The following is a 25,341-nucleotide window of genomic DNA, read 5'->3' as shown; positions in this document are numbered from 1 at the left end:
CACACTCCTGATAAGCAGTATGGTCTGAGCAACAGAGAAGTTGAGGGACAACCAAACTGCTTGGAGATATCCAGAAGCCCCAACTGTGAGGAAGAAGTGGGGTGCAGAGATAAGGATCCCACACATTTTTTTTTTGACAGGCAGAGGGACAGTGAGAGAGAGAGAGACAGAGAGAAAGGTCTTCCTTTTGCCATTGGTTCACCCTCCAATGGCCGCCGCCAGCACGCTGCGGCCAGCCCACTGTGCTGAGGATCCCACACATTTAGAGAGGGCTGTTGAACCAACCTGAAATTTTAGCAATGTTTCTTTGTCAACATAGCAAATAGTGTATATATGAGTACACACACAGAGACAGAAGAAGAAAAAAACAGAATTAAAAGATGTTTATTTTGGTGCAAAACATTTGAAATCCATACATAGTTTTTGCCAAGATACGCATTTTCTATTAACTTTTGAGGACCCCTTGTGTGTGTATGTGTATATAAATTTATAAATAAGTTCATAAATAAATTGTTAGTGATGTGTTTATGATGCAAATCCCCATCATTTGGCTGTGAGCATTGAATGTTCATAAATCACTGCTGGATTGCGCCGATTACTATCTACACAAGCTGAGGCAACAAATATTTGCTGAAAAGAAGTCAACAATGACAGAGAAAAAGACAATCAGAGGCTGTTTTCTGAGCTTTGTTCTTCGGATGCCAGCCTTCCCTAAGGGCTTGGGGTGGGAACGGGAAGTTTCCACGAAGCCAGCTGGCTCACAAGCACTTCCTCTAAGTATTAAAAATATCTGGGTATGGCCGGCACCACGGCTCACTAGGCTAATCCTCCGCCTGCAGCACCAGCACCCCGGGTTCTAGTCCCGGTTGGGGCACCGGATTCTGTCCCAGTTGCCCCTCTTCCAGGCCAGCTCTCTGCTGTGGCCCGGGAGTGCAGTGGAGGATGGCCCAAGTACTTGGGCCCTGCATCTGCATGGGAGACCAGGAGAAGGTGCCTGGCTCCTGGCTTCGGATGGGCACAGCGTACCGGCTGCAACACGCCCACCATAGCGGCCACTTGGGGTGTGAACCAATGGATAAAGGAAGACCTTTCTCTCTCTCTCTCTCTCTCTCTCTCTCTCACTGTCTAACTCTGCCTGTCAAAAAAATAAAATAAAATAAAAATCTGGGAACTCACGAAGAACCAAATCAACAGGAGGATACCTGACAAAACTGCGTAGCTTAGACTCTCACTCACCTGAAGTTCCTGGACCAGATGATCTCAAATCTCCTTGGAGGCTATGCTTCTATAGCTATCACCTTGTCTATTCTGGAGTCCAGCATGTCCGTGGTCTTGGCCATCTTTGTGGAATTGTTTCAAGTGCAAATGCACTTGGGAAAGCAGCAGAAGACGGGCCCAAGTGCTTGGGCCCCTGCAACCCACGTGGGAGACCCAGAAAAAGGTCCTGGCTCCTGGCTTCTGACCAGCCCATCTCTGCTGTTATAGCACTTTGTGGAGTGAATCAAAAGAAGGGAGATATTTCTGTCTCTCCCTCTCTCTTTCTGTAATTCTGTCTTCCAAATCAATCAAAAGATAAAAAGTAGAAAATAAAGGGGAATAGAGACTTTCATTCACATATTCCTTCAATAAATATTTACTGAGCTTCTACTATGTTCCAGGAACTGTTCTAGACATTTATAGTCCCATCAGTTATCAAATATGACTAAAATCTCTACTGTCATGGAGCTTTTCCTCTTGGTGTGAAGAGACAGATAATAAATAACAATTGTAACAAACAAGTAATTAGACTATGTATCACAGGTATACAGGTTTTAGAATAGGAGACCACAGTATTTGGATTCAATTCATTTTTGAAACCAACCTCCTCCTATGCCTGACCCTGAATTCTAAGCTCCCTTGATTTAAAGAAGATAAAAGAAAAGTTTGATTCTTAAAGACATTCACTTTGTAATGCAAAAGATGAAATAGGACTTCTTTCCTTCCTGGGATTATGAGTTCTTGGATTGTAAGAAATAATAAACAGGTTTGTTATTTAAATTTTTTTTAAATTTTTATTTTTTGACAGGCAGAGTGGACAGTGAGAGAGAGAGACAGAGAGAAAGGTCTTCCTTTTGCCGTTGGTTCACCCTCCAATGGCTGCCGCGGCTGGTGTGCTGTGGCCGGCGCACCGCGCTGATCCGAATGCAGGAGCCAGGTGCCTCTCCTGGTCTTCCATACAGACGCAGGGCCCAAGGACTTGGGCCATCCTCCACTGCACTCCCGGGCCACAGCAGAGAGCTGGCCTGGAAGAGGGGCAACCAGGACAGAATCCGGCACCCCGACCGGGACTAGAACCTGGTGTGCCGGCGCCGCAAGGCGGAGGATTAGCCTATCGAGCCGCGGCACCGGCCCTTTTTTTTTTTTTTTTTAATTTTTTTTAACAGGTTTGTTATTTAAAAACAACAAAACCAACTCCAGGAGAAGGCATTTAGTGCAGCAGTTAAGACACCACTTGGGAGTCTGAATCCAGTTGAGAGTGACTGGGTTCACGTCTAGCCTCCCCTTCCAATCCAGGTTCCTGCTAATCCATTACCTGAGTGGCAGCAGATGCTGGTCCATGTACTTGAATTCCCAGCCCCAACATGGCCAACCCAGATGAACTTCCAGGCCCTAGATTCATCCTGGCCCAGACGTGGGTGTTACAGTTATGTGGATAGTGACTCAGCAGATGAGAGAGATCTCTGTGTCTGTCTCTCTTTCTCTGTCTCTCTGCATTCCAAACACATACAATAAATGGATAAGTATTGAAAAAATTCTAAACAATGAAAGAAACTGCAAATTCCATAACTAATGTACATATTAGTTGTTAAAACCATTGAAGTGCACATGTGCTGTATACAGCTGTATTTCCTTTCTTCTGTTTGTCACAGTTCAGCCCTGAGCCTGAGTTCCATGCCCTCATCCCCAATTAAAGTAGCCATCTTTGCACAAACAGTGCTCAGTAGCATGCGCATTGAGAGAGATGGACCTGCATGCACAAATCCAGTGCCACATCCTGGCTCCATCAATCTGCTCAGCTTAGTCCAAGGCAGAGAGAGCATTTCAAAGCTTCACTTAGTTTTCAGAGACAACAAACCATGAGCTGGATATGCAGATTGAAAATCCAGTTCAAAGACTAAGTGAAGAATGTTAAGAAAATAAATGAGCCCTCCTTGGATCAGGTTCTGTTACTGACTCAGGTTTTAGTAGTACATAAATCCTTATTTCCCCCCCTGAATTGCTGCACAGGTGGGAGATCACAGACATGATGCAAATGAGCTGGCAGTTTAGAACAAATTAAAAAACAGTGTCAGATATTAACATGCAAAATGCCAATGCTGCATATGTACAACAAAGAGTGGAATATTGAATAGAATTTTTATTTTTATTTGACTGCCAGCTTATGTCAGTTAGCATCACACAAGCCGAAAGGGGAGGAGAAAAGGAGGAGATGCGATTCTAATTGTTGAGCCCACCAGACCCATCAGGTCCCTGCTCCTGGTGAAAGCGGATTATAGGTTAGAAAGAGAAGTGGCACAACTGAAGGAACCCTGAACAAATGGAACTGGGAGACAGCCAGATTTTGTATGCAAGTGGCGCTTTGGGGAATAAAGCCTTCTGGCGGTTTGGTTGTGTTTATCCAAAATGTTTGCAGGGAAAACAGAGTGTATGTGCATTTTGTAAGTGAATGATGATGATAATAGATTTCTGGGAGATATGAATCAGAAAAAATTCAATATAAAGAGATAAATTTGAATATATATACTTTAACCCTCCCCCAACCTTGGAGCACAGACTCCAGGTGACGGATGAATGGGGAGAGAGTTAGTGTCTGTGTTTTCAAATTTGGGGGAAGGAGGACAAGAGGTTCTGTTTGTTTGTTTGTTTGTTTTAAAGATTTATTAATTTATTTGAAAGTTAGAGTTACACAGAGAGAGAAGGAGAGGCAGAGAGGGAGAGAGAGAGAGAGAGAGAGAGAGGCCTTCCATCCACTGGTTCACTCCCCAGTTGGCCACAATGGCCAGAGCTGCGCCCATCCAAGTCAGGAGCCAGGAGCTTCCTCTGGGTCTCACATGCAGGTGCAGGGGCCCAAGGACCTGGGCCATCTTCCACTACATACCCAGGCCATAGCAGAGAGTTGGATTGGAAGTAGAGCAGCCAGTACTCGAACCAGTGTCCATATGGGATGGCAGCTTTACCCGCTATGCCACAGGGTTGGCCCCAACAAGACACAGCTCTGGCTAGGTTGGTTGTCTGGTTGGGGAACATGGCAGCAAAGCACGACGTGGTTTGTGAGCACCCCTTACCAGCTGGCCCATTCTTGGCTTTCCAACTAGTCTGCCTGCCTACCTGAAGCCCAGGCCTATGGTAGAAAGGCTGTGTAGCTGTTTTTTCCCAGTTCCCAACAGTTATTTGAAGAACAAGATTTATTGTCAATACATTTCAGCCAGTTCTCAAACATGATGCAGATCTAATAATTACTCTATATTGATTCGAGAAAATAAAGGTCCCATTATGCTACTCAATTTGTTGATCCAATTTGATCCACAAGACATATAGTCATTTCTAGAAAGTCCTTTGACATAAAATGAGATTTTTTTTGCCTTAAGTAAAAAGTTATATATTTATTCTTCAAGTAGAACTAAATTAGCAAAACAGAACAAAATGTGAAATATGGTCATTCATTTCATCTGTTAATTGTTATTTATTGTGTGCTACATTTAATAGGAGTATGACACTAACACAAAAAGGGGCTCTACCTTCATGGGGCTCATGGGAAAAGACAACCAGATAGATGAGAAAAAAAGTCATCTAAAGTGAGGCATGCCATTGTGGCACAGTGGGTTAAGTGATCCCTTGCAAGGTCTGCATCCCAAAACAGAGTGCCAATTTGAATCCCAACTGCTCTGCTTCTGATCTATCTTCATGCCATTGCATCTGGAGAAGCAGCAGATGGCCAAGGATCTGAAATGCTGCCACTCACCTGGGAGACAAGGATGTAGTCCAGGCTTCTGGCTCTGGGGTGGGCTGCCACCAGTTCCTGTGGCCATTTGAGGAGTGAACCAACAGATGGGAGACATCCCCCCACCTTTCTCTCTGTCACTCTGCCTTTCATATAAATAAATAAATCTTTTGCAAAAATGCTATAAGAAAATAATTGGACAGAGAATGAAGAGGATGCTGTATTAGGGGGGCAGGCCAAAGACTGCATCTCAGAGAAAGGGGCATTATATCCAAGAACCTGGTGAAGCATGAGAAATACCTGTGGAAAGAGTGTCACATGCAACAGGAACACATGGAGGGTGCCCAGTAAGTTTGATGCCAAGTGAATGGGGGAAGAGTAATAACAGAGTAATATAAGATTTCACAGAGCCAGTTTAAGACTCCATCCATGCCAGAAGCCCCCATCTAATGTTGTATCACTTTTTATGTGACCGATTTCCCTCTTTAAATGAAGAAGCTGCAATTAGAAAACGTCTTCTATAATTCTAGCCTCATATGCATCACTTTCAAACACTTTTCTAATTTGGGCCTAATCTCACATCAGCACTCCTTGAGAAGCTTGGACTGCTCATGAGAAGGTATTACAGTAAAAAAAAAAAAAAAAAAAAAAAAAAAAAAAAGTATTAAAATGCTGTTTCCCTTCAAAATCCTAAACCATGTTTCCAAAATATAGTTAAAATTAAAGCACAACTTACTCTGGCATGGCCTGACACCTAGACAGGACTCTGGATGTTTCTAACACAAAATGTTCAGTGCTGCCCTGTCCACTATGCCAATGTGCAAGCTCAAACATATTTTTCTTCCTGTATAAGTAACTAGTTACAACATGCATGGGAGGCAAGACAGAAGATCTCGTCCCAAGCTTGGGGACTGAATAAACAAGTTTCACCTGCCAGACAGAACTCAGAAACCATCCTCACAATGGTTCACATGAGGGGTAGGGCACACACTTTGACACCCTAAGCAGCCAGCATGCAGAAGTCAGTTGATCTTCAAATGTGCTCTGTGACAGAGCCTCTGTGGAAGGCTCATGATTGGTAGCCTGATGGTATTTTTAAAATGTTGTGAAAGATAAAAGAAAAGTTTGTTTTTGGTGCGAAAAAATTGAAATTCAGGCATAAAAAGGTCTTTAAAGAAAGAGAACTATACGCCAATATCACTGATGAACATAGACATAAAAATCCTCAAGAAAGTACTAACAAATGAAATCCAACACAACAGACAGATCATTCACCTGGACAGAAGGGTATTTATCCCTGGCATGCAGAGATGATTTGAAACATGAAAATCAATAAATGTGATAAATCTCATTAATAAATTGAAGAATAAAAGCTGTATGATTATCTCAACTGATGCAAACAAAGCATTTGTATGAATGAAAACCTTAAACAAAGTGAGTGTAGAAGGAATAATCCTCAAAACAATCAAGGCAATATATGACAAACACACAGCCAGTATTAAATTAGATGGGAAAAAGTTGGAAGCATTTCCCCTAAGATCTGGAACAAGACACAGATGCCCACTCTCACCATTGCTATTCTATACAGTCCTGGAAGTGTTAGCCAGAGCCATTAGACAACAAAAAATAAATCAAAGGGATACAAATGGGAAAGGGGGAAGTCAAATTATCTGTTAGCAGATGGTATGGTCTTATATATAGGAGAATCATAGACTCCACTAAGTGACCATTGGAACTCATAAGAGAGTTTGTTAACATAATATAAACTCTCTTATGATTATAATATAATTTATTATATATAATTAATTAATATAATGTAAACTCTCATAATATAATATAAACTCTCTTAGTTTGTTAATATAATATAAACTCTTATAAAATATAAATATAAATTTTCTTATGAGTTCCAATGGTCACTTAGAGGAGTCTATGATTTTCCTATATATAAGATCATATAATTATATATATTATATTATATTATATTATATCAACAGACAAAAATGAATAGTCTTTGTTCTCACAGAAAATACCATGGCTGTGAAAGAACTTTTAAGATCAGTACCACTCACCATAGCTACAAAAAATTTAAATACCTTGGGATAAACTTAACCAAGGATGTGAAAGATCTCTACAATGAAAATTACAAAACATTAAAGAAAGAAACAGAGGAAGACACAAAAAATTAGAAAACTCTTCCAAGTTCATGGATTGGAATAACTAATATCAAAATGTCCATACTTCCCAAAGCAATTTAAAGACTCAATACAACCCCAATTAAAATACAAATGACATTCTTCTCATATCTAGAAAAAAATCCTAAAATTCATATGAAAACAAAAAAGACCCAAAATAGTTAAAACAAGCATAACAACAAAAACAATGCCAGTGGCATGACAATACCAGGTTTCAAGACATACTACAGGGCAGTTATAATCAGAACAGCCTGCTACTGGCACAAAAATAGATGCATAGAACAATGCAAGAGAATAGAAACTCCAGAAATCAATCCGCACATGTACAACCAATGAATCTTTGACAAAGGAACTAAAATCAAACCCTGGAGAAAGGATGGTCTCTTCAACAAATGGTGCTGGTAAAATTGGATCTCCACATGCAGAAGTATGAAGCAAGATTCCTACTTTATACCTTATACAAAAAATAAACCCAAAATTGATCACAGATCTAAATCTATGAACCTGATACCATCAAACTACTAGAGGAGAACATTGGGGAAATGCTGCAAGACATTGGCATAGGCAAAGACTTCTTGCAAAATACCCCCAGAAGCACAGGCAATAATAAAGTAATAAATAATAAAGTAAGTAAATAAAGTAATAAAAAAATAAAAGCAAAAATGGACAAATAGGATTACATTGAGCTGAGAAACTTCAACACTGTAAATGAAACACTCAACAAAGTGAAGAGAAACCAACAGAATTGGATAAAATATTTGTAAATTATGCAACCTTTATAAAGAGGTTAAGAAATTCCACAACAACAAAACAAACAATCCAGTTAAGAAATGGGCAAGGATGTGAACAGGAATTTTTTTAAAAGAATGAAATTCAAATGGCCAACACACACGTGAAATAAATGCTCAGGATCACTAACCATCGGAATAGCGCAAGTAATAACCACAATGTGGTTTCTCTTCACCCCAATTTTGATTTTTGGCTATTATCCAAAAATCAAAAAATAATAAATTCTGGTGAGGATATATGGAAAAGGTTATCTAATCCACTGTTGGTGGGAATTTTTATTAGTACAACCATAATGGAAGACAGTATGGAGATTCCTCAGAAATCTGAGCATAGATCTGCCATATGACCCTGCCATTCCACTCCTGAGAATTTGCCCAGAGGACATGAAATCAACATATGAAAGAATTATCTGAATCCCCATGTTTATTGCAGCTCAACTCACAACAGGTGAGATATGGAATCAACCCAGATGTCCATCACCTGATGACTGGATTAAAAAATGTGGTATATATACACTATTGAATAATATTCAGCTGTAAAAGGAATGAAACCCAGTCTTTTGCAATAAAATGGATACAACTGGAAACCATTATGCTTAGTGAAATAAGCCAGTCCCAAAAAGATGAAATCATATATTTTCTGTGATATGTGGCAGTTAATTTAGAAAATGAAAAAATATATAGAAATGAAATGGACATTTTGTGATATGATTGTCATTTTAGCTCTTGTTTATACTCCTCTGGAACTGTAGTCTTCATGATTTTTACTTGTTTAGTCTTATGGTTAGTGGTGATTTAAGTTGTGAATATAAAGTGGACTAAATTATGTCTTTGCAAAAACTGATGGAAAGAAGAGTGAAGAGGGCAGAAGGAGGATGGGGCAGGGAAGGAGGGAAATGTGGTTGTCTTCTTGGGACTGTACCTATGGAATGCATGAAATACGTTACCTTTATATTAATAAAAATTTTTAGAAAATAAAAAAGGAAAAACATTCATGGAAAATTCACATTACACAAAACTATGTCTGAATTTAAAATTTTTGTTTCAAGATAAATTTATTTTTCCATCATTTTCCATGAATTTTTTAAGGATCCTAAAATAATGCTGAATTCTCTTTTTAATAATGAGAGCATTATAAGGGATGCACTTCTTTCCAGGATAGGAAGGGAAGATGGAAGGAGGGTCAGTTTGGCAAAGTAGAAATGAGATACACTCTTTGAAATATCTTTGAAATTTTATTTATTTTATTTAGCTGAAAGTGGGGAGGGAGAGAGAGAGAGAGAGAGAGAGAGAGATCTCATGCAAAGCCCAAGTCTGGACCATACCAAAGCCCAGGGACAGGAACTTGATTCAGGTCTTCGGTGTGGATGGCACAGACCTAAATAATTGAGTCAATCACCTGTTGCTTCCCAGGATACATTAGCAGGAAACAACAATCAGGGCTGGAGTCAGAATATGTAGCCCGGCACTCTGATGTGGATTGTGGGCATCCCAAGAAGCATCTGAACCTCCACATCAAATACCTGCCCCAATACACAATTTTTATGACACCTGGGCTTGAATCCTTATTCCCCACTTCCTGGCGAGACCTTCAGAATATTAAAATCTCTTGGAAATCAGGTTCATCATCTTAAGTAACTCGAGTAATATTTAACCTATGTGACAATTCAAAGTATACATTTCACAAAAGTGTGTGGAAATGGCTGACTCTAAACAAATGGTAGATCCTGATATCATTACCACCAGTGATAAAGAAAATGTTAGTATCTTACAGATAAAGAATATATTTCAGATCCTTATTATATCTACGTTTTTGAGCTCTGCTGATCTGCAATGACACTGCACACAAAAATCCAGAGTCTGTGCCACAGATGTATATTCTTTTTCCTTTAGTTTGAAGTTTTAAGCTGCTTACAACATGTGGAATTCAAAGCTGCAGGCACACGACTGTCAGCCCTGTCAGGAAGATTAACAACAGGTATTTGAAAAGAAAACAGTAGGCAGTTAAGGAGCTGTTCTTGGAGTATGATTTATGGAGGTTTTCATGACAAGACCATGGTTTTGATGAGAACACAGCACTCATTTCATGAAACTCAACTAAATGGGTGTTTCAATAAACAAGTTGCTTTTGACCAGTAGGTGCTATTCATAGACCTGAAGCATCCTTGAGAATAAAGAAAGGGAAATACCAGAGTGATAGAGAGTCAGCCCCAGGGTACACCACCAGAATAAACTTTTTGTGTCCCCTATTTTATACGCCACCTGAACTGCAGGTGACCCTTCATTTATATTTTATGTGGGTATAAATTTATCAGCCTCAAGCCATGTCTTATAGAAAGTACCAGTTATTTTATTAAATGTGGTCATAAAATAATTGATATATTACAGATTAAAAAGTCTCATAAAACTGTATTTAAATATGAACACATAAGAAAGAGCTTAGAGTTATAGTTCACCACTATAATCATGAGAATTATTCAGACATTGGAAAGGTTTACTCTCACAGGGTTCTCACCAGAATACATTTAATATGACAATTACCTGGTGCCATTATAAAGGTAATCTACACACAAGTACATTACTCGCAAAATACTTGCTTTTGCTGGTAATTGTTTACAACTACTTCACTCCTTCATTTTCAAATCTGTTTGATTTAAGCTGTTTTTCTTTCTTGAGAGCCTGTTGAGTAATCAGCCAATTGGAACCAATTTGGGGACGGGGTGTTACAGCAAGGGATTTATCGGTTACTCTTCTCTAACACAAGGCACAAAATACCCTTCAGAAACCACCTTACCAGAATATTTAAGCCTCTAGCCATTCTCTGCTTCCGCCATATTATTCGTCTGTTGCCTCCACCCCAGAGAAGCAATTATGGCCTAAACCAGGTGCACTGCCGGAATAACTTGATTGTGAAGATTGTATCTAAACAAGGATCAGCTATTAAGTTTCATCAAGCCACATTTTTGCTCTATTTCATAGAAACAGCAGGTGAGGGAGAATGGTTGCTCACTAAAGAAAAACACATTAAGAAGGCTTAAACCTCAAGCAAGCATGGATATAGGAGTGTCGTTGGTGATAAAATCTAACCCGTAGGACATTTCTACAGCTATAATCTCGATGATTGAAATGAACATTAGTATTTTAGGTTTAACATAAAGGATTTTGTGCCTCAAGGGGTACTTTTGAATCCCCGAGATAGTACCCAGCAACACTGAAAAATGTCTCTACACGATCTGGTGCTACACAGAATCCGATGAAAATATTTAGAACATACGTCTTCAGCAATGGATTCTTGGCTGCTGCAAATATATCAACATGACTATGCTTTGGCAAAATGGGAGAAAGGAAGGGAAGTGACAGTTTTAAGAAGATTAAAAAACCAACCAACTTTTAGAAAGATTAAAAAAAGAGAGAGCCAGGAGATCATTTATAAAAAGAAGGATGTAAATTCTTCCCAACCTGATTGGTTTTCTCTGGAATTTGCTTACTTGAATGAAACTGTTATCCCTGAAGGACTGAAAGTCCTTTTTTAATGTGAATAAAGCAATACTGAGGGTTGGCATAGTATTAGTCTCTGGCCTCTGGAGACCATCTCTGAAGACCTAATTAGGTTACAAACATGTGGAGATGAGCTTAGCATCCCTTGTGCAGGGGGCTATGGGGAGACTGATTCTGAATGTTGGATGGTTAACACTTCCCAGAGTGTTCCCCCTGTGAACTCTACATGTCTCTGTTTTTCTGTCTTTCATATAACAACTAGTTATCATCAAAAACTCACATTTATCAGGTTACCTTTCCTGCAATGAAAACATTAAAGACGTCTTGGAGTTTTCATGGACTTTGTTTACGATAGACCTATTGACAAAATCTGCACATTATCTGAAGTTTTTTTAAAATTTTTTTCTGCCAAAAATGGTAACAACTGTGATTTTAGAAAATAAATCAATCCAAGGAATTAAACAGCTGCTCTAAGCTCAAAATGTGATTGAGCTTTATGAACCAGAGCTCTGCTTGCTAGCAGCTTCTAATGGTGTACTGATAATAAGCCATGACTAATTCAATAGGGGAAGAGAAAACACCTAGGACTGCAAAGAAAAGGGAGTTCAGAGTCATAGGGGAGAAACCACTCAAGATTTCTGAGCATGTTTCCAGCTCTGCAACAAAAATAATAATAGGAACTTCACACTGCTGTTCATCTACTTAAATGAGCTCATGTAAGAAAAAGCATTTTGTCCAAAAGAAATCACTGCACAAGTACAAAGTCTTTTTAGATGTACAGAACCAGATTTCCCTACAGCCAGAATATGTATTACTAACAGTTAATTAATTTGTTGAAATATCAGCTAATGAGATCAAAGATTTTATTATAATTAAATCAATAATAGAGAGTGAACATTTGATAATGGCTACTCAGGTTAAAATGCTTGCCATTACCCATGTAAATGTTTGTCATTACTCATCAGTACATGAGAGCAGCAGCCACTACTGGAGTATCCTTTACTAAAAGGTGTGTGGCCTGGTCATCATAAATATATCATAGCAGTCCAATTGGTCAGATGACTCGGTTCTAAATATAAAACAAATGTTATAGAGTTGGTGTCTGACTCACTAGACACACAAACTAGACTATAATTTTCAAAGATAGGTATCTTTGTCTATTTTATTCTCTATCCATCAGAATAGCTTTCACATTTTTAATGCATACAATGAACTGAATATATATGTATTGAATGTGAGAGTAAAATAAAGAAAAATAGACTGAAATCATCCCAAAAGTCATTTTGGTCCTTAATTTTCTGGATCTTCGGAAATACAGCAGACTTTAACATGCCAGTCTGGGGCTGAAGATGGTGAGAAGAGGTAGGTAGCCCATGTTGAGTTTGTTTTCCTCTGATTGTACTACCTGATGGCCAGCTGGATGAGAGTTGCTGCTCTATGTAGGTTGCTAGCCAGTCCCTCAGTGGTGGTTCAATCCTGGCTAATATATCTGTGTTTATGTCCCTGCTTAAGCACTCCCTAGTCCATTCTGTTAGAATCAGTTGATTATGGACTCAGCTTCTCCAGCAAAGCTCATTTATGAACAGAAAAGAAGTTTCGCAATAATCTCTTCAAAATGTAATGCTGGGAAAACTAGATTTCCACATACAGAAGCTCAAAACAAGACCCCTATCTTACACTCTAAAAAAATCTATTCAAAGTATATCAAAGTTGTAAATGTATGACATGAAACCACTAGAAAAAAACATAGGGAAACATTTCAAGACATTGGCATACATAGTGAATTTTTAGGTAAGACGAAAAAGAACAGGGAATGCAAGCAAAAATAGACAAATAGGATTATATAAAGCTAAGAAGCTCTGTACAGCAAAGGGAACAATCAAGAGAGTGCCAGAGTATTTGCAAACTATGCACCTGGTAAATATTAATATCCAGAATATAAATGAGGTTAAGAAATTGAACAACAGAACAAAAAAAAATCAGTTAAGAAAAGGCAAAAGGTCTGAATAGACACTTTTCAAAAGAAGAAATACAAATGGCCAACAAACACACGAAAAAATGTTCAATATCACCAGCCATCAGGAAAATGGAAACAAAAACCAAAATCAGGGGCTACTGTTGTGGTGCAGCAGTTTAAGCCACTGCTTGAAACATGAGCATGCCATCTTGGTGTGCTAGTTCAACTCTTGGCTGCTCTGCTTCTGGTCCAGCCTCTTGCTAATATTTCTGGGAAGGCAGCAGAAGATGATCCTATCACTTGGGGCCCTGCCACACATGTGGGAGACCAGAATGGATTTCTTGTTTCCTGACCTCTGCCTGGCCCAGTTCTGGCTATTGAGGGCATTTGGTAAGTTAGCAATCTCTATTTCTCTAGATATATAGATGATTGATAGATAGATAGGTAGGTAGGTAGGTAGGTAGATAGATAGATAGATAGATATACTTCTGTCACTCTGCATTTCAAATTAGTAAATAAAACCAATAAATCTTTGAAAAACAAATCTCAATGAAGTTTTCATCTCACTCCAGTTAGAATGGAAACTATTAAATAACAAATAGTGGTGAGGTTTGGGAGAAATTGGAACTCTAATACACTGCTGGTGGAAATGCAAATTAGTACAACCAGTATGGAAAACAGTATGGAGATTCCTCATAAAACTTAAAAGTGACCTAGATATGGCCCAACTACTCCACTTCTAGGAATGTATTCAATGGATATGAAATCAGGAAATGAAAGACATGGCATATGAAATGAAAGACATATTTATTGAAGTACTATTCACAAATATATGGAATCAGGGCCAGCACTGTGGTGTAGCGGATAAAGCCGCCTACTACAGTGCCAGCAACACATATGGGCGCCGGTTCAAATCCCAGCTGCTCCACTTCTGATCCAGCTCTCTGCTACAGCCTGGAAATGCAGTATAAGATGCTCAAGTCCTTGGGCCCCTGCACCCACATAGGATACCAGGAAGAAGCTTCTGGCTCCTGGCTTTAGATCAGCACAACTCTGGCCATTGTGGCCAATTGGGGAGTGAACCAGTGGATAAAAGACCTCTCTCTCTGCCTCTCCTTTTCTCTCTGTGTATCTCTGACTTTCAAATAAATAAATAAATCTTAAAAAAAAAAACAAATATAAGGAATCAACCTAGGTATCCACCAATGGATGAATAAAAAAAAAAATGCAGTATGTACACACACACACACACACACACACAATGGAGTATTACTAAGATAATTGACCAAACTGAAGATCATTGTGCTAGATGAAGTAAGCCAGATGACGAAAGACAAATATACATTTTATCTCATGTGTGGAAATATATATATATGTATAAAATTGTCTTCACTGAATTATATCCTTATATAAAAATATAGCCTTCTTCCTTCATTATATGATCTTTGTCATGAATACTATATTATATATTTTTAAAATATCCACCATACTTTCAGAAACAGCATTCACCAATCTTTTTTTTTATTCTGAAGAGAGAGAGAGAGAGAGAGAGAGAGAGAGAGAGAGAGAGAGAGATCTTCCATCTGCCAAATTGCGAATGGGCTAGGTGGAAGCCAGGACTCTAAAATGCAATCCAGGTCTCCCACATGAGTGGCAGGGACTCCAATAATTGAGTCATCACTGCTGCCTTATAGGATGTGCCTTAGCAGAAAGCTGGATTGGGAGCACAGCAGAGATGCAGGTGTCTCAAGAAACATCTTAATCACTATGCCAAATGCTGCCTCTGAACCAAGGTTTAGAAACTACTAGTAGATTGTGTCAATAGGAAAATTAATTGAAAACTATATGAGGTACTGCTACGGTTTGAACAATCTATGGCTCCTGAGTATGTACAGTTAGTTAAGTCTCAAAGTCATGAGTTGATGGTACTAAAAGGATGGGAGAAAATGCACCTATTGAAAGGTCTCTATATCAGTGGGAGGATGTCTGTAGAAAGTAGTTCTTACAGGAGGCTTGGTTATAAAAGCCTGAATTGGGCCTAGCTTCTCCCTCTGCTCCTGGTTCACCATGTGATCATTACCTACCCACTTTCCATCATTGCCATCTTCCACTCTCATGACACAGCCAAACCAATGGAACCTACTTGATCTTGGACTGTGAATCTTCAAAACCATGAGGCAAAATAAACTTCCCTCCCTCCAAAAGTATTCACCTCAAATGTTTCATTAAAGTGACAATATATGACTGGCCTGCTGTGTATATGACACTTAATTGGACCTTATGTATTCAAATAAAAAATACAGTCCCTACATTTGAAGGAACTTAAAATTCCATTGGGTAGATAATATGGCATTTTCTGACCATACAGTCCCTACATTTGAAGGAACTTAAAATTCCATTGGGTAGATAATATGGGCATTTTCTGACCATTTTCTGACCAAGTAGCATTTGAGAGAACACTGGACTGACTTCAAGTTAGAGATGAAATTTCAACTTCTCCCTGAAGATGCCTTTGATGTGGAAGAGTGGTGCAATGAGAAGGTCATGCCAAGATGGCTGCTGGCAAGCAAGCGTCAGTTACTTAGAAATGGCTTTGAAACCCACCTGGCAACAGAGCCTGCCTGGCAACAGGCTGTGGTTAGATGGCTTCGAATACTGCCTGGCAACAGGCTGTGATTGGTTAGGGCATAAACTGCCCCTTGACCAGATTGGCTGCCTTGGCTATATAAGATGTTTTACCAACTGAAATAAACGAGTCTGCGGGCTGCTCGCCTCTGGCCCGCTTTCACCTGACTCCCGGAGTCTGTGTGGTGATTCCGTGTCTGTTGCCCCCACCACACTCTTCCTCTCAGAACGAATCCACCTCAACAGAAGAAAAATGTAAAGTACATTCTTGAAAAAGAGAATATAATACATAAAGACAAAAAAGGTGAAAGATGTGTTTAGTAAGACATAAGAACAATCACTGTTGACTAAGGAAATGTACCCAAGTATTGCTGAAGACATTTTTTTAAAAATCATGAAATTAAAATTCTTTTGACCTGGAGCAGTATAGCAGAGGCATCTAGGACCAGACAGAGGCACACACCTCTGAATAAGGCAAAAAACAGAGTATGTCATCCTGCAAGAAATACTACTGGGCATTTTCAAGTTAGCAATGTTGGAATCCATTTTATAAGCAGTGAATTAATTAAAAAATTAGTTTCCCTGCTAACCACCATTTTACAACCTATCACAAAGAAAAAGCTAAGCAGGCAAAAATGAGTTCAGCTGAAAATAAATAAAATAGAAATTTCAGTAAAAGTAGAGCTAATGAGTATGTATTTATACATATAAACTCAAGGTTTTTCAGTTACCAGAAAATGTAAGTACAAATTGCATTCTCAAAACTACAATTATTATTTTAGCTAGATGTTCCCAGTTCCCCTCAATCTTACTGTGCATGGACAAAGTGGTTCTCATACTTAGCTATGCATCAGAATCACCTGAAGGACTTGGTAGAACATAGATTGTCTAATCCTACACCAGAGTCTATGGATTAGTCAGTTTTGTGACATGTCCCCAACCAATGACGAGGCTTTTGGCCTGGAGACAATTTGAGAAACTCTGCTCCAATCAAGTCTTGTCACTGATTAACACTGCTCCTTAAAAAGGACATCAGCAAATTATATTCCCCTAACCTAAGAGTTCTTTGAATGATTTGTTGATAATCATTTTTGCTTGAGACACAAGTTTGATTAAACAGTTTTGCATAAGAAGATTTAAATGCATTTTAAGGAAAACACTGTACTTGGCAAGGAGGAGAAGAAAGGCCCTCTCTTCCAGTATAATCCATATTAAAACCCTCAATTTTATAACACAAAATTTCAGGTGGGGTCGGTGTTGTGTTATAGCGGATGAAGCCTCCACATGCAATGCAGGCATCCCATTTGGATGCCAGTTAGAGTCCCGGCTGCTCCACTTCAGATCCAGCTCCCTGCTAGTGTGCCTGGGAATGCAGCCAAGGATGATTCAGGAGCTTGCACCCCTGCACCCATGCATCCTCAGCAGCATTACGTGCAATGCAGGAATCACCTGTCAAAAGCCTTGAAGTGTCCCTTAGATACTCTAAAATATGTCCCCTCATCAGAATCACCTGGAATGCTTGTTAAATCATGTTCCAGAGTTCCATTTCAGGCCTATGGAATGAGATGGGGCCTGGGTGGCTACACTGCTGAATTAATCAGCCAATTCTAATACTTACTGAAGTTTGAGAACCATCTTAGAAATGATACCTTTGTCCCATGTGGCGGGCCTTTAAAAGAAATATCTAGCTGTCTACTTTTCCATCTACTTTAAAGATGCTAAGGGAGAAGGTTTTGTCACTTTATTAATTATCTCACAATTTTTCAAAAATTTTTACTACTGTACCCCTTTTATTATTTTTTTTGTTCTAGTTAATACTATTGGTTGAACTCTGTAATTAACACACATTTATTCTTCGGTGTTGAAATTTTACTGAAAAGTGATCCCTGTTAAATATAAGAGTGGGAATAAGAGAGGGAGGAGATGTACAATTTGGGACATGCTCAATCGGACTTGCCCCAAATGGTGGAGTTAGAAATGTGCCAGGGTATTCAAATACAATCCCATCAAGATTGCATGTACCAATGCCATCTCACTAGTCCAAGTGATCAATTTCAGTTCACAATTGATCACACTGATAGGTCTAAGAGTCAAAGGGATCACACAAACAAGAGTAGTGTCTGCAATACTAACTGATAGAATCAAAAAGGGAGAGAACTATCCAACATTGGAAGTGGGATACACAGCAGACTCATGGAATGGCAGATGTCCTAAACAGCACTCTGGCCTCAAAATCAGCCCTTAAGGCATTCGGATCTGGCTGAAGAGCTCATGAGAGTATTTCGGGCATGGAAAGCCAAGACACTCTGGCAAAAAAATAAAAATAAAAATAAAAAAGAGGACCTAAATGAAACGTCTCTGCGAGTGAGATCCCAGTGGAAAGAACGGGCCATCAAAGAAGGAGGTACCTTTCTCTGAAGGGAGGAGAGAACTTCGACTTTGACTATGACCTTGTCCGAACAAGATCAAAGTCACTGAACTCAAGAGGCTTCCATAGCCTTGGAAACTCATGACTAGAGCCTAGGGAGATTACTGATGCCATAAACAAGAGTGTCAATTTGTTAAGTCAACAACAGGAGTCACTGTGTACTTACTCCTTATGTGGGATCTCTGTCCTTAATGTGTTGTCCAATGTGAATTAATGCTATAACTAGTACTGAAACAGTATTTTACACTTTATGTTCTGTGTGGGTGCAAACTGATGAAATCTTTACTTAATAGATACTAAACTGATCTTCTATATATAAAGAGAATGGAAAATGAATCTTGATGTGAATGGAATGGGAGAGGGAGCGGGAGATGTGAGGGTCACGGGTGGGAGGGAAGTTACGGGGGGGAAAAGCCATTGTAATCCATAAACTGTACTTTGGAAAATTATATGTACTAAATAAAAGTTTAAAAAAATTTTACTTATGACACATTTTTTCTCAGAAATAAAGTTTATATTTAAGGTATTAGTAGCATTTCCATGGTAATAAAATGCATAAACATGATAGACCACATTGCAAGGAACCTTCTGTGACTGAGACCAGACTTGTGTGTGTGTTCTTTCTATTTTCTTCATAAATGAGTGTAGGTGCTATGGTCCTTTCCCTCTGTATTTTGGCTTCAGATATTTAAAAAGAGTTAGAATTGTCAGGAATCTCTACAGTAAGGAGGTAAAACAATTCACAAGTAATAAAAGAAAAACAAATTGTTCTGGATAAATAGTCTTTGTCTGCAAAGAACTAGCACAAAATCCCTGAACTTGACCTCCTCTTTATTAATACCAGTCAATGCGGACATGCACATATGATATTGTAAGAAAAATTTAGCTATTGTGGTTGAGCTTCCAGCTGCTTTAAACAAAAGGAATTGATTTTAGAGATTGTAATCCCAGATATTAGTGGAAGGGTCAGTACTACAAAGAATGGGCTATAGTCTAAATTTGCCTTAACATTTTGACCAGAGAAAGGATAAATCTCCAAGAGGGAAATTATGTTGTCTGGTAAATGTTTGAATAAAAAGTTGAAGTAGCTGGAATAGACTTTTCTTGTAATCGGGAGAAAGTAGGGCAAGCACAATGCACGACTCTGAGTGGTTTGGGGGTGCTGACAGAATTGGTTGACAGAAGAAAAAGATTGACTTTGTTTTTAAAAAAGATTTATTTATTTGAGAGGCAGTGTTACAGAGAGAGTGAGACACAGAGAGAGATCTGTCTTCTATCTGCTGGTTCACTGCCAAATGCCACAATAGCCAGGACTGGAGTTGTGGTGGAATGAGACGGCCGTGCCAAGATGGCCACTGGCAAGCGAGCGTCAGTTACTCAGGAATGGCTTCAGAACCCACCTGACAAAGGAGCCTGCCTGGCAACAGGCAGTGATTGGTTAGGGCATAAACCGCCTCTTGACCAGATTTGCTGTCTTGGCTGTATAAACTGCAGTACCAGCTGAGATAAATGAGTCTGTGAGCTGCTCACCTCTAGCCTGCTTTCACCTGACTCCCGGTGTCTGTGTCATGACTCCGTGCCTCTTGCCCCCACCGCACTTCTCCTCTCAGAATGAAGTCACAGCAACATGGGGTGGTCCAAAGCCAGGAGCCAGGAGCTTCCTCTAGGTCTCCCATATGACCAAGCTCTTGGGCTATCTTCCGTTGCTTTCCCAGACCACTAACAGGGAGGTGGAATGGAAGTTGGGCAGCCAGGACTTGAACCAGTGCCCATATGAGATACCAGTACTGCAGGCCATGGCTTTAACCAGCTAAGTTACAGTGCCAGCTACATGGATTATCTGTGAGTAGTTTAGAGCAGCTTTGCAGAAGGCTCATAAAATAAAGCTGGTAAGACAATGATGTACACAGTTACAGTATCACAGCACACTCAGTGGTCTGATCCTACAGCATCACACCATGGATGATTTTCCAAAAGTCATCACATGGGGCTGACACTGTGGTGTAGCAAGTAAAGCCATTGCCTACAGTGCCGGCATACCATATGGGTCCCAGTTCGAGTCCCAGCTACTCCACGTCTGATCCAGCTCTCTGCTATGGCCTGAGAAAGCAGTAGAAGATGGCCCAAGTCCTTGGACCCCTGCACCCATGTGGGAGACCCAGAGGAAGCTCCTGGCTCCTGGCTTCAGATCGGTGCAACTCCAGCCTTTGAGGCCCATTGGGAAGTGAATCAATGAATAGAAGATCTCTCTTTCTTTCTCTCTCTCTCTGCTCCTCCTTCCCTCTCCGTGTAACTCTGACTTTGAAATAAATAAATAAGTCTTTTTATAAAAATAAAGTCATCACATTCCAAAGGGATTTTGAGATTTTTGTCACTCTCTTGTCTATAAGAGAAAGCAAAGTAGTCATGGAATGAGTACATGACAGGTGGATAACCAATGCATAATTAAATATTAAAACAAAAAGAGTGGGCCAGCACCATGGCTCAATAGGCTAATCCTCCATCTGCAGCGCCAGCACACCAGGTTCTAGTCCTGGTCGGGGCGCCGGATTCTGTCCTGGTTGCTCCTCTTCCAGGCCAGCTCTCTGCTGTGGCAAGGGAATGCAGTGGAGGATGGCCTAAGTGCTTGGGCCCTGCACCCCATGGGAGACCAGGATAAGCACCTGGCTCCTGCCTTCGGATCAGCGCGGTGCGCTGGCTGTAGCGCGCTGGCCGCGGCAGCCATTGGAGGGTGAACCAATGGCAAAAGGAAGACTTTTCTCTCTGTCTCTCTCACTGTCCACTCTGCCTGTCAAAAAAGGGGGGGGGGGTGAGGTCTTTAGAATTATGAAGCCAAGAGTTAAGAAAATTAAATGTATACCAACAATAAGGCTTAAAAGAAGCAATGTTGATACAAACAATTAGAGGTTTTACATATGTTGCATAGTTGGGTGATTGGAGGGGGTTTGCCCAAGTTTTTAATTGTTAGTGAGGGATAAACTACCCTTTAAATTGAAATTAAATATTGATTTGGGTTAATAATAATTGCTAAGTTTCCTACTTCAACTTGACCTTATAAAATTTATGATCACCATCTCTATTTCAAATTTACTTTTAATGAAATGAGGGCAATAATTCATGTCACATGTGTTTAAGAGTCCTTCTTACCGTGTGATGACAGAAATTCTAGCACAGGTGCATGATTGTATGTGATTCATGACAAAAATATTAAAATTCAGATATCCTGCTTATAATATGCCAAGTCTGCATATTATTTACTTGCACATTTATTGTTTCTACTTCCTTCCTGCCAACACAAAAAACTAGTGTCTGCATCTGTAAGATCAGGGACTTTAACCTTCCCGTTAACTGCTAAATCACTGGTGCCTAGAGTAGTACCTGGAGTATAAAAGATACTCCATAAATATTTTTGAATAAATTAATGTCAGCAGTTGGAGCACATATAAATCAGATTGTACTGCCGTTGGCAGTGATTGAAATGTAGGAGATAAAGAACAGCAAAAATGTGCATGTCTGAGTGAGTGTGTGTGTTTGTGTGTTTGGGGGGCACCAAAACAAACTAAAGAAGGAATAAAAGGCGACAAGTATCAATCAGACCCCATTTCTCTACCAGACTGCAATTCCTTAATGACTGAGGATTGCTAACACGTCCAAGAATGCTATTTCTCTGATTCCTGATTTTGTTGAATATCACACTGAAGAAACAGGCCAAAAAAAAAAAAAATGGATTGTTCATCTTCTCAAACTTATTTCTGCCAACTCTCTTCTTGGTCCTGACATAATTCATTGTTGACACTTCATGAGCTTTATGTATCTCTTCTTTTGCCAGGCTCTTCTATCCCATCTCTGGTTTTCACTTCCAATAAAGGAGAAAAACAGGGAAGAGGCTTCACCAAGGAGCCCCCTGTCAGAGCTGTACATTTGGATACCATCGCTGACGTCTGAAAGGAAATGCTAAAGGAAAATGATAGCACAATTTGCTGAATCTCAAATTCGAATGAATGCTTTAGGATACAAACTTTTGATCTGTAAAACAAAACTTCAAACTCTGATTGATAAAGACCTTAAGAATAATGTCAGAGGGGCTACTGCTGTGGCATAGTGGGCGAAGCCCCTGCCTGCAGTGCCGGCATCCCATATGGGCACTGGCTGGAGTCTGGGCTGCTCCACTTCCAATCCTATCTCCCTGCTAATGCAGCTAGGTGTGCAGCAGAAGATGACCCAACTACTTAGGTGCCTGGCCTAGCCCCAGCTGTAGTGGCCATTTGGGAAGCAAACTAATGGATAGAAGATCTCTTTGTTTCTCCTTCTCTCTCTTTGTAACTCTGCCTTTCAAGTAAATAAAGAAATCTTTAAAGAAAAAAAAAAAAGAACGTCAGAATTGTTTCCACAATTCAAATAATAGCTACAGCCACCATGGCAACTGTCTTTTGAAGTTTCCTTTGCCTTGGGTCAAAAACATACATTTTCCTTTATCCACCCCTACCTTAATCAGGACATTGTAATAAGGATAAATAACACAATAGGTTAAAAGCATCCTTTCCCCCATAGTTCACAGTCCCCCAAATATGGGTTAAATATAAGTCATGAATTAAACTTCATGTAATCATTCTGTATTATGCGAGTTGTAAAGCACAGAGAATTTTGATTCAAACAACCAAAAGAATGCAACTGAATAAAATTCAAAGTAATATGTGCTTTTTCAAGCACACCTACTCTAAACCAGCCAAATGTAAGTCTCTATAATGTAAAAACAAATGCAAAAATCTAGGGAATGTGTTGCCTTAGAATTAAATGAAGCCCTCTGCCTTCAGCAGCAGGAGTCCAGAGGACACCCTAAGATCAGAGACACCACCAGGGTCCCCAGATGCTCCCTTGGGAGGTGAGAGGAGGAGACCCTCCTTCTGCCACCAACATTCTCAGGTTCTGCATCAGCCTGCAGTCACTAAGGTTTATCTCTTGCTGTTTATTATAGTTCATGCTAGGGATCACAACAAACTTAGGGACTCTGGGTCCCTGTTCAACTTATCTATTCTAATCTTCCTAGGACTACACACATCTTTTTTGCTTTCCGCATCTCACATTCTTCCTCACGCTTCTGAAACACAGAATTCAAGGCCACCCAATAGAATAACCTGTACTCTGAAATTCATCTCTGAATACCCCTTTCATGTTTGTGCTCTCAAAGAATGCTGACTGTCTCCTGAAAGCACTGCTTCCCCAATGCCCTCACTGAATTAGTAAACTCTTAGCTCCACTGTGGTTGATTATCCGACTCGTGTCCTTCCTTGTTTCAGCCGAGCACCAAGCGTAGGGTCACTCACCCTCACTGTTTCAGTTCTGGCTCTCCGATTTCACTCCATGGGAATTTCAATTGTCCAAGTAGATGAGTCTTCCTACGTTCCAGCTCCACAGTTTCTTGAACTGCTCTTCTCTGTGGTTTTGATTTTTTTTTCAACTCCTCCTTTTGAGCACTAGATTAAATCATATCTATTCTGAATAAGGACATGGCTTCAAGAAATGTCCTCTCTTCCTTGCCTGAACAATAAGTCACTTCTTACTAGATAATTGTCATTAGCACACAAACATTGGGCTTTCGAAATATTCATTCTTGACTCTAACTTTATTTTTGCTACCCCATTTCTCTGCATTAATTCATAGCAAAACTTGCATTGAATGGTTTATATATAAAATTTTTACTTTTCTACATTTTTTCTCTTATTTAAGCCAAACAGGCTTTCATTGCCTTGCTGAAAATGCTCTTGTTCTCCACATTATTAAAATCCATGATCAAAATTTGGTTCTGATCTTATTGCACATATTAGAAAATTTGACCCAGTTTATGCTTCCCTAATCACCAAACACTTGCTTATCAACTTCCTAGAATACATTGTTCTTTTCCTCTTATGTTGCAGGCTCCTCCTCATAGCCTGGCCTTTTGTGTGACCTCATTACAAAACTTTTTCTTCTCTCTCAATACTCCCTCCCTTGGAGATAAAAATGTGTCCTGCACACTCTGATTACTAATTAATGTCTTAAGTCTATCCTTGCCTGCTAAACTTCTGAACTCCAACTCCATACCCATGTATCTAACAGCGTACTCTATACCAGTAGTAGGATATTAAGGAAATTAAATTAAGCATGTATAGGAAAGAAAATGAGCCCCTGGCCTTATTCAGTAGCTTTTAAAAGTTCCACTATTAGAGTTGGCACTGTAGCATAGAAAGTTAATCCTCTGCCTGCAATGCCAGCATCCCTTATGGATGCCAGTTTGAGTCTTGGCTGCTCTACTTTCTATCCAGCTCCCTGCTGATGTGCCTGGGAAAGGAGTGGATGATGGCTCAGGTTCTTGGGCCCCTGTCAGCCACATGGGAGACCTAGAAGAAGCTCCTGGCTCCTGGCTTTAGCCTGGCCCAGAACTGGCTGTTGTGGCCATTTGGGGAGTGAACCAGCAGATGGAAGATTCTCTCTTGCTCTTGCTCTCCTTTTTTTCTCTGTATCTCTGTCTTTTAAATAAATAAGTAAATCTTTAAATAATAAAAAATAGAAGTCCCACCTTTTCCTTATAGAGACTCATCTATTTGCTTTTTTTTTAGGTAGATTTATTTTTATAAAAGCCTGTTTATTTTGAACAGATGTTTTAACTTGGAATTGAAAAAGTACATTTATGAGATATTTTATAAGATGTGTAAATATAGAACTGTATTTATTACTACAGTAAAGATTCAGTACCATTAAGGACAATGCTAAACCATGTACATGTGGCATATTCTTCCACATACATTGTGTTTCTCTGCCTGTTTTCTTTAAATTCATTAACTGTATATATGTAAATATATAGTACATGTAAATAGATTTCAAATTAGTTTTTC

General features: G+C 39.6%; 1 long non-coding RNA gene across 2 annotated transcripts in view; it reads right to left on the bottom strand.

Moving 5' to 3' along the window:
- LOC127487678 (uncharacterized) overlaps positions 1-25,005 on the bottom strand; it is a 67,235-nt gene extending 42,230 nt beyond the window's left edge. Inside the window, exon 1 of one of the 2 annotated variants that reach the window (XR_011386360.1) lies at positions 23,794-25,005. This is a non-coding gene — a long non-coding RNA (uncharacterized lncRNA). Of the gene's footprint in view, positions 1-2,572; positions 3,186-23,793 lie in introns of those variants that run through there. The other variant, XR_007914730.2, reaches the window with a different exon arrangement.
- Between the last annotated feature and the right edge of the window lie 336 nt (positions 25,006-25,341).

The sequence above is a fragment of the Oryctolagus cuniculus genome, chromosome 2 (assembly GCF_964237555.1).
Source record: "Oryctolagus cuniculus chromosome 2, mOryCun1.1, whole genome shotgun sequence".
NCBI classification, from domain to species: Eukaryota; Metazoa; Chordata; class Mammalia; order Lagomorpha; family Leporidae; genus Oryctolagus; species Oryctolagus cuniculus.
The sequence above is the reverse complement of the archived record's forward strand: the minus strand, read 5'-3'. Positions and strand labels throughout refer to the sequence as shown.